This window comes from Rhagoletis pomonella, unplaced genomic scaffold (genome assembly GCF_013731165.1).
Source record: "Rhagoletis pomonella isolate Grant_MI unplaced genomic scaffold, Rhpom_1.0 Rhpom_scaffold_00003, whole genome shotgun sequence".
NCBI lineage: Eukaryota > Metazoa > Arthropoda > Insecta > Diptera > Tephritidae > Rhagoletis > Rhagoletis pomonella.
The window spans coordinates 91,927,112-91,939,508 of record NW_023458557.1 but is presented as its reverse complement, the minus strand read 5'-3'; the positions used below and the strand labels follow the sequence as shown (position 1 = coordinate 91,939,508).

General features: G+C 36.7%; 2 protein-coding genes across 5 annotated transcripts in view; both read left to right on the top strand.

Moving 5' to 3' along the window:
• Window positions 1-9,761, top strand: part of LOC118735786 (DNA-binding protein RFXANK-like) — a 54,571-nt gene extending 44,810 nt beyond the window's left edge. The window contains exon 4 of one of the 2 annotated variants that reach the window (XM_036465747.1): window positions 9,094-9,761. The gene's annotated coding sequence lies outside the window, so the exon portion shown is untranslated. The remainder of the gene's footprint in view (window positions 1-9,093) is intronic. The other variant, XM_036465746.1, reaches the window with a different exon arrangement.
• The window catches only part of LOC118735785 (protein spitz), a 16,358-nt gene continuing 13,628 nt past the window's right edge, over window positions 9,668-12,397 (top strand). For 2 of the 3 annotated variants that reach the window (XM_036465744.1, XM_036465745.1), the window contains exon 1: window positions 9,669-9,757. The gene's annotated coding sequence lies outside the window, so the exon portion shown is untranslated. Of the gene's footprint in view, window positions 9,758-12,397 lie in introns of all 3 variants that reach the window. The other variant, XM_036465743.1, reaches the window with a different exon arrangement.

Sequence of the window (12,397 nt, the reverse complement as noted above, 5' to 3'; positions counted from 1 at the left end):
CAGCAAACAGATACATACTATGATATTTGTGGGTTTACCATCTATACATACATATTTGTGGATGGCAAAGCCATGAAATCGCGCCGAATCATGGCGATCGTACTACGTACGCCTTTTCAGCAGCAATCAGAGATGGCAACAATTGCTGGATGATAATTTTTTTTTGTTTTCCGATTTTGTTGTTTTGATCATTACACTGCATCGATGAGGAGGACGACGACGCCGGCAGCATGATGGTGATGGTGGTGCAAACATTTATTCAATTCCATGGATTCCATGAACGAATTCCTTTATGCGCAACATGCGACGTTGTCGTTGTGTTGCAACGTTCCTGCCTCACAGAGCCAATTCTTTTTCCTTTTTCTTGTTTATTTCGTTTGCTGATGGTTGGTTGTGGCATTGTTGTGCATCTTCAAAAGGCAATATACTTCTTGGAATGCTGGAGTTGTTTGTGTCTTTTCCGCAGCACTTTTCCGTTTGCCTTAAGCAAATATGAATTCGATAATTGCGTGAATGCGTCGATTTCAGTCCTCGATACGTACATATTATGTGTGTGTATGAGAGTGTCATGGAACCCTTGTGTTATATTTTTTTTTTTAAGTAAAATATCCTGTCATTAACTACATACAGATATTCTCAGCAGTATTTTGAATACTCAAAATGTTTTTCATGGTAAATTGTGTTCGTTAATTTTTTTATAAAAATATAGCTCATTCTACAAAAAAAAACCATGTTAATCGAAATCTCAAGCCTTGGAGAAAATTAAGGAAAATATAGTAAATTTTCTAACTCTAATCCGAATTTTTCCAAAAATTCGAGTATGCATTTTTTTGATCACTCAATTTTAGTATAATAAAGTGCAGATTTGAAGTTGCTAAAAAATCACGTTGATTTGTGATTTTTTTTTTTGTTGGCGTTGCTGAGCATTTTCTTCCATACAACGAATAGTTTTGTATGGAAGCCAAAATAATTATCAAAAGTCAACGGAATATTTTAGCAACTTAAAGCTTGCTTTTTGTTGTACTAAAATTGAATGGCTTATAGAACTTCATACTCGAATTCTTGTAAAAAAATCTGTTAAAAAGTTTGAAATTCCGATTAACATCCCTTTAACCCTTATACAGAACACTAGGTGCAGCTGTACCTACAACATACTTTAAATGTTAAAAAAGTGTTTTATTATTTCCAGCAGGGAGCTAAAATTTCATGTTGCCCTAAAACAATCTTTTTGTAGTGTATTTTGTTTACTCCCATGTTCTTAAGACATATACAGGCCGATTCTGAACAGAAACTCCCTGGGAGTTTTCTCTCTTTTCCCTTTCCTCCTATCATGAATAAAAATTCCCTGACGATTTTTCGTATTAAAGGGCGGAGATCAACTGTCAAAAAAGTGTCAAACAGCTTTTTTGAAATTCAAACTTCCTCCCAAATTTTCGGAAAAATGCCACTCCCTGGGAGTTAATTATTGGCGGATTTCTTTCTCGGAAGAAATAAATTCCCGGAGAACAAACGCCCCGGGAGTATCAAGAATTGGGCTGATAATTTTTTATGATTTGTAAGAGTAAACGCAAGAACGGAATTCTAGATACAAATGTACCCAAGAACATTTCCCAGCTAGCAAAAAATCCGAAAAAGGGAAAAGGTGGATGAAATGTGGATTTTTGTCCGGATACTTTGACGATCCGTTTCTCCATCAAAGTGTGCGGCCGAAACGTATGTACAGAAAAGTGCCGAAAATGGTTGTGAAACGGATACGTTTTTGGCTGTTTTTCTGAAATTTGTTGTATTGAATTTTTCGTTCAAAACGCTTTCTTTCGGCAATTCACAGATGCTTTTTCATAGTTCGGAAAAAAGTAACGAATATTTTTATTGCGCCTGATTGCATTCGAACCCAGCACCTGAAACAATTGAACAATATGAACAAATAAAATAAAATTATTGCTTTCATTAACTGTCTACCTTTGGCCGATGAAGATGAACGGCTGCCAGAAGCGAACAGATACAGATAACAGATCAATTAAGCACCAGAGGTAATAAGTGACATAGAACGTTTTGCAGTATCACCGACGATATATCAAATCAATTAGTACATAAACTGCCTTATCCTGAATTACATGTAAACAAATATGTACATACATATGTATGTATTCCCAAAAATTATAAAGTAAAAAAATAAAATAATAAAAAAATTCACAACAGCGATAGCTCAAATATTTCTCTTTAAATGTTTATTTCTGGAATGAGTATTAAAAATTTGTTGCTACCTTCTTCTTAATTCTTTCAATAACTCTATGGCTTGCACATGTACATTGATACATTTTATTTTACCTATTTTTCCAATTCCCCCTTTTTTAAGTCAAGTTTATAACAAATATCAAAAATATCGCGTGCGCTTTGCATTTGTCTCCGTTTCTTTCCGCTTGGTGTTTTGCGGTTTAGGTAATGTCGGCTGCCATCAGGCTCCCCTATTTTGATAATGCATAGATATATTTTTAGACATGCTTCTTTTTTTTTTTTTGCGCCATTCGTGTATGAAAAATTAAACTATTAAAAACTGTTGCCTTAACGCCGCCGCCAGCGCACAATTAACATTAAAAACAAGCTCCTTTCAGTTAAAAAAAGGGGGAAGTTGATTTTGCAGAGTACTTTTCTCATATTTTATTTATTTTATTTTTTTAATTTTTTATGTTGCCACACGCTAAAAAAATATTATGCTACTTATGGAAACGTCGTTGACCCTTCTTTCTGCATACATGTATAGTATGAACATATGCACATACAAAACATTCTGAGAAGTGAGCTCGAGAAGTGGTTGCCAGCTCTGTTAGTTTATTGTTTGCATGACTGATTGTAATTCTTGCAACCTTTGCATTTATTTACCTAACTTGTCTGATGCTATTTTTAGTGCAATAATACTTTTGTTGTGATAATTTATGGGATTACAAGAAACTATTTATTGTGTTAGAAATAATTTCATTAGGAATAAAACTGAAAAATAAAAAAAAATAATACAAAAGTCGAAAATCGCCGTCTTATACTAAACAAAACAAAAGAGTACAACGACGAGTTTGAGCTCCTCCCGAAGTTCTTACCCTTCTCAACCTAAAAATTGTATCAGAAAATAAAGCAACATTTGCAACATCATTAGAACCACAAAGTCAAAAAACAAAAATAAACGATTTAATCTTTTTTAAGTCTTAAAGAAAATGGGGTCAACAAACTTCCCTAATGTGCGGTGTCATCATCTAATGAAATTCTTTCCCACACATCACACAGCCTAAGAATAACCAAATAGCTTTTCGAAAAAGAATGCAGTGCATACATTCACACAAGTGGCAATTCAATCAATTACCGTTCGATGGTCAATAACAAAATTATGTTGTGAAAATGCCTAAGCCAATCAATGTGCGTCCGCACAACAAACACGTTTAGCGCACAACAATTATTTGGCTTGGCTTAGTGCAAAAGTATGCGGAAAACCGTTAAATCGACTCAATGTACATATGTATTAGTTATCGTAACACTTGATGTGCGGTGAATTGTGCAATAAAAAGTTGATATCAACCCTGCAGGGAAACCCACCCCGACACTAGTAAACCAAATTACTAGTTCCGTAGTAGAACTTTATCGCCAAAAACGAACTAGGCCGACGGTAACCAAATGCCAACTAGTTCAAAAGCAACAAGCCAACTTTCAAAAACCTATTTTATTTCACCTCTTAAAACTATATACCACGCTAGCTAAGAGTAAAAAGTTTGGTTCAAGTCCACTTTTTTTAAAAGATGATATTTTGATGAAAGAATTAAAAGTAATCTTCTTGAAGATAAAACTAGCTATTTTATTTCTAATTGTAATATGCAAATTTGCTAAGTCCAAAATATTTAGTCACAGAAAATGTTATGTCTCAAAGAAAAAAATCTATATCTAAGTCGACGAGTTTAGAACTGGTTCGGAATTATCGAAAAGTGATGCAGAGCGAACTAGATCCCATCTGTCGAATTTAGGACTGGTTCCGAACTATAGAAAAAGTAATGCAGCGGGGGACAATTTCCACTTCCTAGGACATTGCCGTTTAAATTCGCCAATTGTCTGCATGGAAAAGAGATTAATAACACGATCCAGTAGTCCGTCGCTTTAACGATGGCTGGTCTAAATGTTCTAGAACCGCACCAGTTCAGAACAGAGATATAAAATGTAGGTATGCTTGTGTGTACATGTCAATCGGTTATGCTCATTCCCTAAAAAAAAAAATTCCGACGAATATCTAAAAAGAATATTCCGGGATTAGTTTCAATCGCGTACTATGGCCATTAATTAGCCGCAATTAGTCTCATGTGGGTATTATTTAAGATCAAATAGTCTTGACTCATCAATCACGGGTATGATTGGAGATCAATGCAAAAAAAGGCAACATCAAATGTGTATATATGGAATCAGGGAAAGCTAAATCATGGACACGCTTAATCGAATATACTCTATCTCTTTAGCAGAAATAAAGGCAATTTCCATAAAATCCTGCTGGTAGCTAATAACAATAATAGATTACCAGCATCGCGACCCCCGTTGAATACTTTCGGAGCTGGAGCGTTTCTGTCTATTCGAACGGCATGATCTAGCCAGCGTAGCCGCAGCTACAGCTTTCTTGTTTTTCAGCCACGTAGTAATTGCTATTCGTTCCACGTCATAGGCAGGCGGTGGGACATCAACTCCGTCATCATCGACTGGCGGCTCGTACCGCCTTTTTCACTACTTTCAGTGCTGCTACCATTCCCTCTGTACGTTCTGCACATAGTTCACTAGGTCCTCATGGTGATTCTTATAGGAGTTCGCCCTAGTCTTGAAACCTTCCGTAAGTCGCCTAACTCTGGCAAAATTTTCGGTAGTTTTATCTGTCGGCCAACATTTAAAACTTTTCGCAACCCCGTATTTTGCGGTCTCTCTCATTACGGCAAATACGTATCGCTTCACTCTTCATTTCCCTTTATCGGTACCCCATAGCTCGCGTTGTGGCCGATCGCTGTGTGGTCCTGTAGGCGGCATATTTTTTTTCTGCAGCTTCCTGAGATTCCTTATCGTACCAGTTGTTCTTTTGGTCGTACGTAATGAGCGGGAAATGTGGGTCCGCTGCACGCATATGTCGGTTTGTTGGACTGGTTGCCAGTTGCTGTTGTGCAAGTATTTATATTTTTATAGGCAGCCAATCTTCCCAACAAGTATCTGACATTCACGTCACCTTTCCACCAACCATCGAACTCACTAGCTCGTTCTAACTTGCTTCCATATACATACTCGCTTTATATGTACTACATTGTATATGCTTTGGAGCATTACCGTCTCACTTACATATGCATGTATGTATATGTTTTGTATGACCAGCCATCCAAGTCGACGACGTCCCACAAGAATTCTCAGAATTCTTGACAACATTCCATGGAGTGGCCGTCGAAGCGAAGTTTCATTACTTCTTAATACCGTACACATACAGGCGCGCACACTTTAACACCAAACATTACCGCTATCAGCACCTTCCACACCACCTATACAACATCTCATCATCGCGTTATTCTTTGGCGCACACTCGACGTGGATCGCTGTTCAGTAAAACGCGTGCGCGCACAGAAAATTACCCATAAATATGGCAAAAGCGCGATGATCGCCATGCGCGCATGCTCGTACCTATGTAAATTCGTACATACGTAGCGTAAAGGGTGTGAGAAAGACGCGAAGTCGCTTGGGTTTGTAAAAATGTAAATAAACCTGTAGCAGCGTTTTGCTGATGCTGATGTCGTTTTTTTTATTTTTGCATGTAATGTAGATAAAAATTTAATTTCACGACAGCGTTTATAAAGTGAAGAAGGCGTGGGATTCGAGCATTTTGGAGTAAATAAGATCCGATAGAATTCGTAGGTTCCCACTTTCGTTATAGCTTACCAATAAATCGGCTTGGGCCGAGGTCAAAAAACTACATACATATATCGACGCCTCCAAACCATGCCATGCTAAGTCAACTTAGAAGTATGCGTACATGAGCAAATCCTAGCGATCCGCACGTTACGATCGGCAATTTCTATTAATTTATTGCTTGCAAAAAAATATAAGATACAAAATTTGTGGGGTATGAGGAAAGGTATAAAACAACAGTACCGCCGTTGCAAAAGGTGCTAACTCCATTTTTCAGTCAAAATAAATTCTGATACTGACCGAAAAGGGGGGAAATATCTCTACATGGTGGTGAAAGCAAATTATTATTTTAGTATTTGGAATCGATAAAAATCAGAGAACGCCTTCCGGTTTTGGTTTAGTTCTGCACGAGAACAAAATGTAATGTCAAGAACGTTCCTGCAAAACAACCATACGGGAACAAAAGTATTGAGAGCTCTTTGAACGGATACAAAATGAGAACACAAAAAAAAAACGACCTCGGGAATGTTCTCAATAAGAACACGGGGACGTTTCCTAAGACGAAAGTATCGAGAACGTTTTCAAGGGGGATCAAATAAGAACCAAATTCTGTCGGAACGTTCTGCTAGAGAACAAAACGAGAACAAAAGTTTTGAGTACTTTACGTTAAGAATGAGAGAGGCATCTGCGTGTTGAAATGATAAATAGTTTCAGTAAGAAACACGATTGATAATTCTAAGCCAAAGGAAAGCTTAATCATTTCTACTGCAAGAAAAGTTCGTGTCTTAAGTCTTTCGTTTACTTTATTTGCATAATTACATATGTTTCAGTTCTTTTACGTTTAATTTTAATAGTTAAACTTTTTATCCTAATGGAACGCTATGAGAAAAATTGTACCCTCGCTTCCTCTCTTCGGGAATAGTTCAGCGAAGATTTGTGCCCGTTTCGTTCTCTGTCAGAAAGTTTCTGAGACTTAAGTTACCAAATTGTTCTTCGAGAGAAAGTTCCTTAGATTTTTGTTCCCATTTTGTTCTCTTAGTAATTTTCCCGAAATGTTCGCATTTTGCTCTCGTTGAGAACGTTCCACAGGGATTTGTTCTTATATAATTCCAATTAAGAATATTCTCGACAGTTTTGTTCTCATTTCGGTTTTGGTATTTTAATCGTTCTTGGGATACTACGAGAAATTTATTTTCGATCATATGTTTTGTTCTCGTTCCCTGGAAAAGAAATATGAAATTAATTAATGTGCAATATGTAATTTTTAATAAAAAAAAAGCACGAAAATTTCAATTGCCTGCTTTTTCCCCTTCCACGTTGACTATTTAAGATTTAATATTTTGAATCATAAAAGATTTAAATCGCTTATAAAAACGAAGTCTCCATCATAACGGTTAAAAATTATCGAAAAAATAATAATAATAATAAAATAAAAAGAGCAATTTTGCAATTATCTAAACATAATAATCTTGTTATTTGACGGTTATTCTCGGTCCCTAAGTTATGAAGATTTCCATTTTTCTCTATGCCAGTAACAAAATTAACGTTAAAGAACTGCTTTTAAGGCTCCATCTCGCCCCCACTTTCACTTATCACCTTCTGCTTGATAACTTTTTATGCTGCTTACTTCTTACTAAGGTGACCGACCACCTTTAGATTTCTAATCCTCCTGCACCCTATCTGACCATGGACCTGGCGTTGTGAGCACTTGTACTCATTTGCATGCATGCAAACATACATATTTACATATTTGCATGCACGTGAACATAGTACATCTGTACGTACATATATACATATGTATGTACATATGCAAATACATTCGTTGTTGTGGTGTGTGGTGTATACCTTAGCGATTATTTTCACTGTTAATTTCTTGTTTTTTTTGCGGTGTTTTCAATGTTTTTCCGTGTCTCGCTTATTGTACTCCATTTTTTCTCCCTATATTTATGCATATGTGTATGTACAAGTTTTCATTCAGTTTTTTTTTGTTACGTTTTCGTTTATTATGTTTTACCTTTCATACTGTTCGTATTTGCTTTTTAAAACCCTTTAACTGGTTGCTTACAACAACTGCATTGTATACAAATGCACAGAAAACATGCTCTCCAAAGTCAGTCATTATCGCCATTACTACATAAACAATATTACCTCGTATAATTATCAACTACAGCGATTAACTTCATTATGACGTTTGTACAACGACCTAATGCCTTAACGTATGCTATGCTCCCTTGCGTTGGAACACAAACAACCCGTAGTAGTGGAAGTTTTTGGAGGGAAAAAATCTTGGCGTCGTTTTTCAAGTTTTGCTTTGAGCTGTCTTTTGTTTTTGTCAGAGTTCCTCTGAACGTTTATTTTGTTTTTCTTTTTCTGATGATGTCGTTTATTTTTAATTTTTCTCTTTTCTGTTTTTATGTGCACTTGGTCTCAGCTCTTTGAGGCTTAATTTTCTGAGGGATTTGTATAAGTTACGAATGGTAGGCTGGCATTAATTTGTGCGATTTTGAGAAATCAATTACTTATTGCTTTTACTTGGAATTAATAAGATAATTTTTGTTGAGGGTAGCTTTTAAATGAAAGAGCTTTAAAGATGATTAATTTTTTTAAGGAAATTGTTCAAACACGAATTCTAATTTCACGTATCGATTGTGTTGTGGTACCTCTAGTGATCAGCATATTGATTGGATAAAGTTTTCTACCCAATACGACCATGCAGAATGTCTTTTAGGGAACGCTTGAAAGAAATGTTGGGCTTCAGTTTTTAATTTTTTGAAAGTTAGGCATTAATGTTTGGTATTCTGAGAGCTGTGCATAAATTTTTGGTTCTTTATAAGTTTGCGTATAGGTACAAATTTGCCTTTGAAGGATGGATAAAAGCTTTGTACGGTAAAGAGTAGACAATAACTATAGCTGTTGTTTACTTTTCACCGTTTAAACCTCATTGAAAAATGTCCTCAATTCTTTTTCATATTAATAAACAAGCATATTCCTCACATTCCTCGACTACCTATGCAACTTGCACATGCGGCATTTTCGCTCATACATACATATGTATGTATGTATGTATGTATTTCCCTCTGTCTCATTCTAACTGTTCCTTAGATAAAATTTCCAGCTTTCACCTTTCATCAGATCATGCTCTGCTCTATGTGCACATTTTCATTACAATTTTCTTCTAATTTTTCATTACAGTGTCATCACCAACGACAACAATAACAAAACATTCCTTACGATCAGGTTAGTCGTTTGTCCGGCGATATTATCGAAGGCCGTCGTAAAGTCGGCACAGGAAAGAAAGGCAAGCCGAGTAAAAACAAGTACACATTTGACCTCAACATACGATTCTTCACTTGGAAAGCCGACGTAGTAGTAGTGTATGTAACTAAAGTTATTGGCGACTACGATTTACGATACCAAAGCAAAACTCGAGCGCAAAAATAAGGATACTATAAACAATACGTAATGAAAACAAAGAACTAGAGAGCTAAGCAAGATATATGTAGCGGCGGCATTAACAAAGTCAACAGATATACATACATTGTTAAGGCATTAGTACAGTGTTGTACAAAGTTTAAGGCGTTGTGTCTTCAGCAGCTCAGGTTTTTACACTCATTAGCAAGGCAGCACACGCTTCTTTGGCTTCATTTCCCTCGAAGAAGAAGTAAGCAGAGCAAAAGAAACCCAAAGCCAGCAATCGAATACACCACCGCACCAAACTACTACTACTACTACTACTACCGGTCGTTCACAACCAGCAAATAACGAAAGAACACACGACTGTCCGCCCGTTCATCCGTCCGCTGGTTTTTGTTTTTTTTTTTTTTTCAAAACGTGTTGGCGTTCTTCTTCATCAACGGTATGTGTTTTTGTGTTTTTGTATTTGTTTACGCACATCTTAGCATATTTTGTAGTTGTAGTAGTAGTTGTAGTTGTTGTATACCTTTTTCTTTTGATATTATATTACTGTGTTGCGTGCATGCGTGCGTGTGCCCCCCACAAACGAACGCGGTGGCGGCGGCCATTGACTGCTGGCTGTCTGACTGTTGAGTTGATTGTGTCTGCAAGCTTATTTCTGTATAGGCTTGGAATCCGTGCGTATATCAGCGTGTACGTTAATCGTACTTAATAGAACCATATGCGTATTGTAGTTGGTGATGCATTGTATTTGTAGCTAGAAACTAGTCTTACTACTTTGATCTGCTTTTGTTTATTTTTAATATTCTATTTTCTTCGTTGTGTGGTAGTATGTCGTCTAGTCATGCCCATTTTGTCTGTACATCTCATTCGTTTATTCGCACGAAAATGTTGAGACATAATATAACATGTAGTAGTTTGGTGTATTTTGTTGATGATCTCGAAAATTAAAGTTCATATGCTACGTATTTGCGAAATTCGTTGAATATAGTACAATTTCAAATTTGATAAGAAAAGAAATCGCTCTATTTTTGTGCTATCTAGTTTGTGTCCCAGTTTTTCATCTCGAGTTAAGCTGTGCTGAGTTTTTAAATTGCCTTAGCACTTAGCTTATGTAAATATTAATCTCAGAGTTCTCGGGGAGATCAAGAAATCCATATCATGGTTGGCTCAGCTTCCGTGCTGATCTGCTTAAGGCCCAACTACTGTGAGAAAAATCGTGTTTATGGCGTGCTTCGTATTGAAACGGTGAGACTTGCTCCTGTAACTATTCGGCTATGTCAGCCGTTTTATAGACCATGGATATTACCCACTTATTGCTATGGGTTTGGTTAGTATCTTTATTTAGTCTTCGAAATTTTTGCCTTGAACTCTCGAAGATCTTCAGTAAATCTTTTCATTGCTATACTATGTATTTCCACTTCGCTATGCTATGTTAAGTCTTTGGCCGAGCTTCTCATCCCATCAGACAAATGCAGAGACCTACAAATTTACCCCGCCTGCTAACGGCAAATGGTTGTATGAGAAGCTTTTTCAAGGCATAAATACACTCGGAGGTTGGCCATTGCCTGTCGAGGATTCGGACTCACTAAACTAGCGGGACAAAATGTAAAAATCAGAGTCATGCGAATAGCGTCAAAATGTCATGGCTTGCTTCTTAATGCAAAAGATAATTGTAAATAATTTTTTGATCTCTTTTACTAATAAAGAATAAGTTGGCTAGTCGATGCAAGTCAGTTAGCAGTAGCAGAGAAATTTTTGTTTTTGCGACACCCATACAATTATTTTCAATTTTCAGAAACACCAGAGCAATAAGTTTCGAGCGAATTCAATTTTTAAAATATTCGATTTTTGAAACCTGCTTTCAGATTAGTAATCAGCCACCATAAAAACTTCGAAATACTCTGAGTAACAAGTTTTGAGCGAATTCAATAAATTTTTGAAAATTATTTCGCCATATTGGATCCGCCATATTGGATTTTTGAAACCTGAATTGAGATTTGTAATCAGTGGCCCCATAAACTAGTAGATCGTAGATACCAATTTGTGTACAAATCCATCAACGCCAATCTATTAAAATAGTTTTGTCCGGCTAGATTCTCTATTCGCTGGTAGGAAAAATTTTCTAATTTAGATGTTGCTCGGACCAGGGGATCAAACCCAGGTCCTACGGAGTGATAGTACGTACCACTAACCACTCGGCCACAGCAACCGCGCTACGCAATATCTACGTTTTTTCATGATTTCTTAAGTCCAAGGTCTCATTAGAACCATCCAATAAAGAGATCATTGCTCTTAAGAACAAAATCATTGCTTGAATTTCCTGTCTGTGTGATTCACATGTGTTATCATTTATTATTTTATTATATTTATTTTCAAATTAAGCTGATTAGCACTGCTTACACTTTGATTCCATCACCAAAACAAAAATTAAAAATGGAATAAAACGTAATATTCTTGCGCGAAACGTTTTCATTCAAGAAATCGCTGGCGAATTTCGGTAACACGTCGTAAGTAAGTGCATTCAACGGAAGCAACCAATTTTACATTCTGTTTAAAGTTTATATTAATATTTTTGTTGTTGTAATTTCACTTTACCGCCATTACCGCTACGGCACTTTTGCCGATCTGTGTATTAAGCATTTTATAGTGCGCTTCGCCTCATTGGTTGCTGCGAGGTTAGGCGTGAGTAGTGTTATTTTCGTCTGGGTGGTAGTGGGGACTTTTATTTTTGGTCATTCTCTACTTCCGTTCACCACTTATGCACATGCACACCTACAGATGTATGTATGTATGTATGTACATCCATACTTGCATATCTGCATATGCGTCGATTAAAATACTCGAACCATTTGCAATGCGTCGTCGCATCACTTCATTCCCTACCCTACCTATTCCAATCGTTTCTTCTCATTGAATCGTATTGTTTGTTGTTGCTCTTTTTGTTGTGTGGAGCGCGTGAGTGTGCTCCCCATTTTGGTTGACTCTGGCTCTCCACGCTACTACTTGTCTGCCAGCCTGTCGTTTGTTTTGTGGGTGCTGGCGACGGTGACGGGTCGCGAGACTCATTCATGTTTTTTTT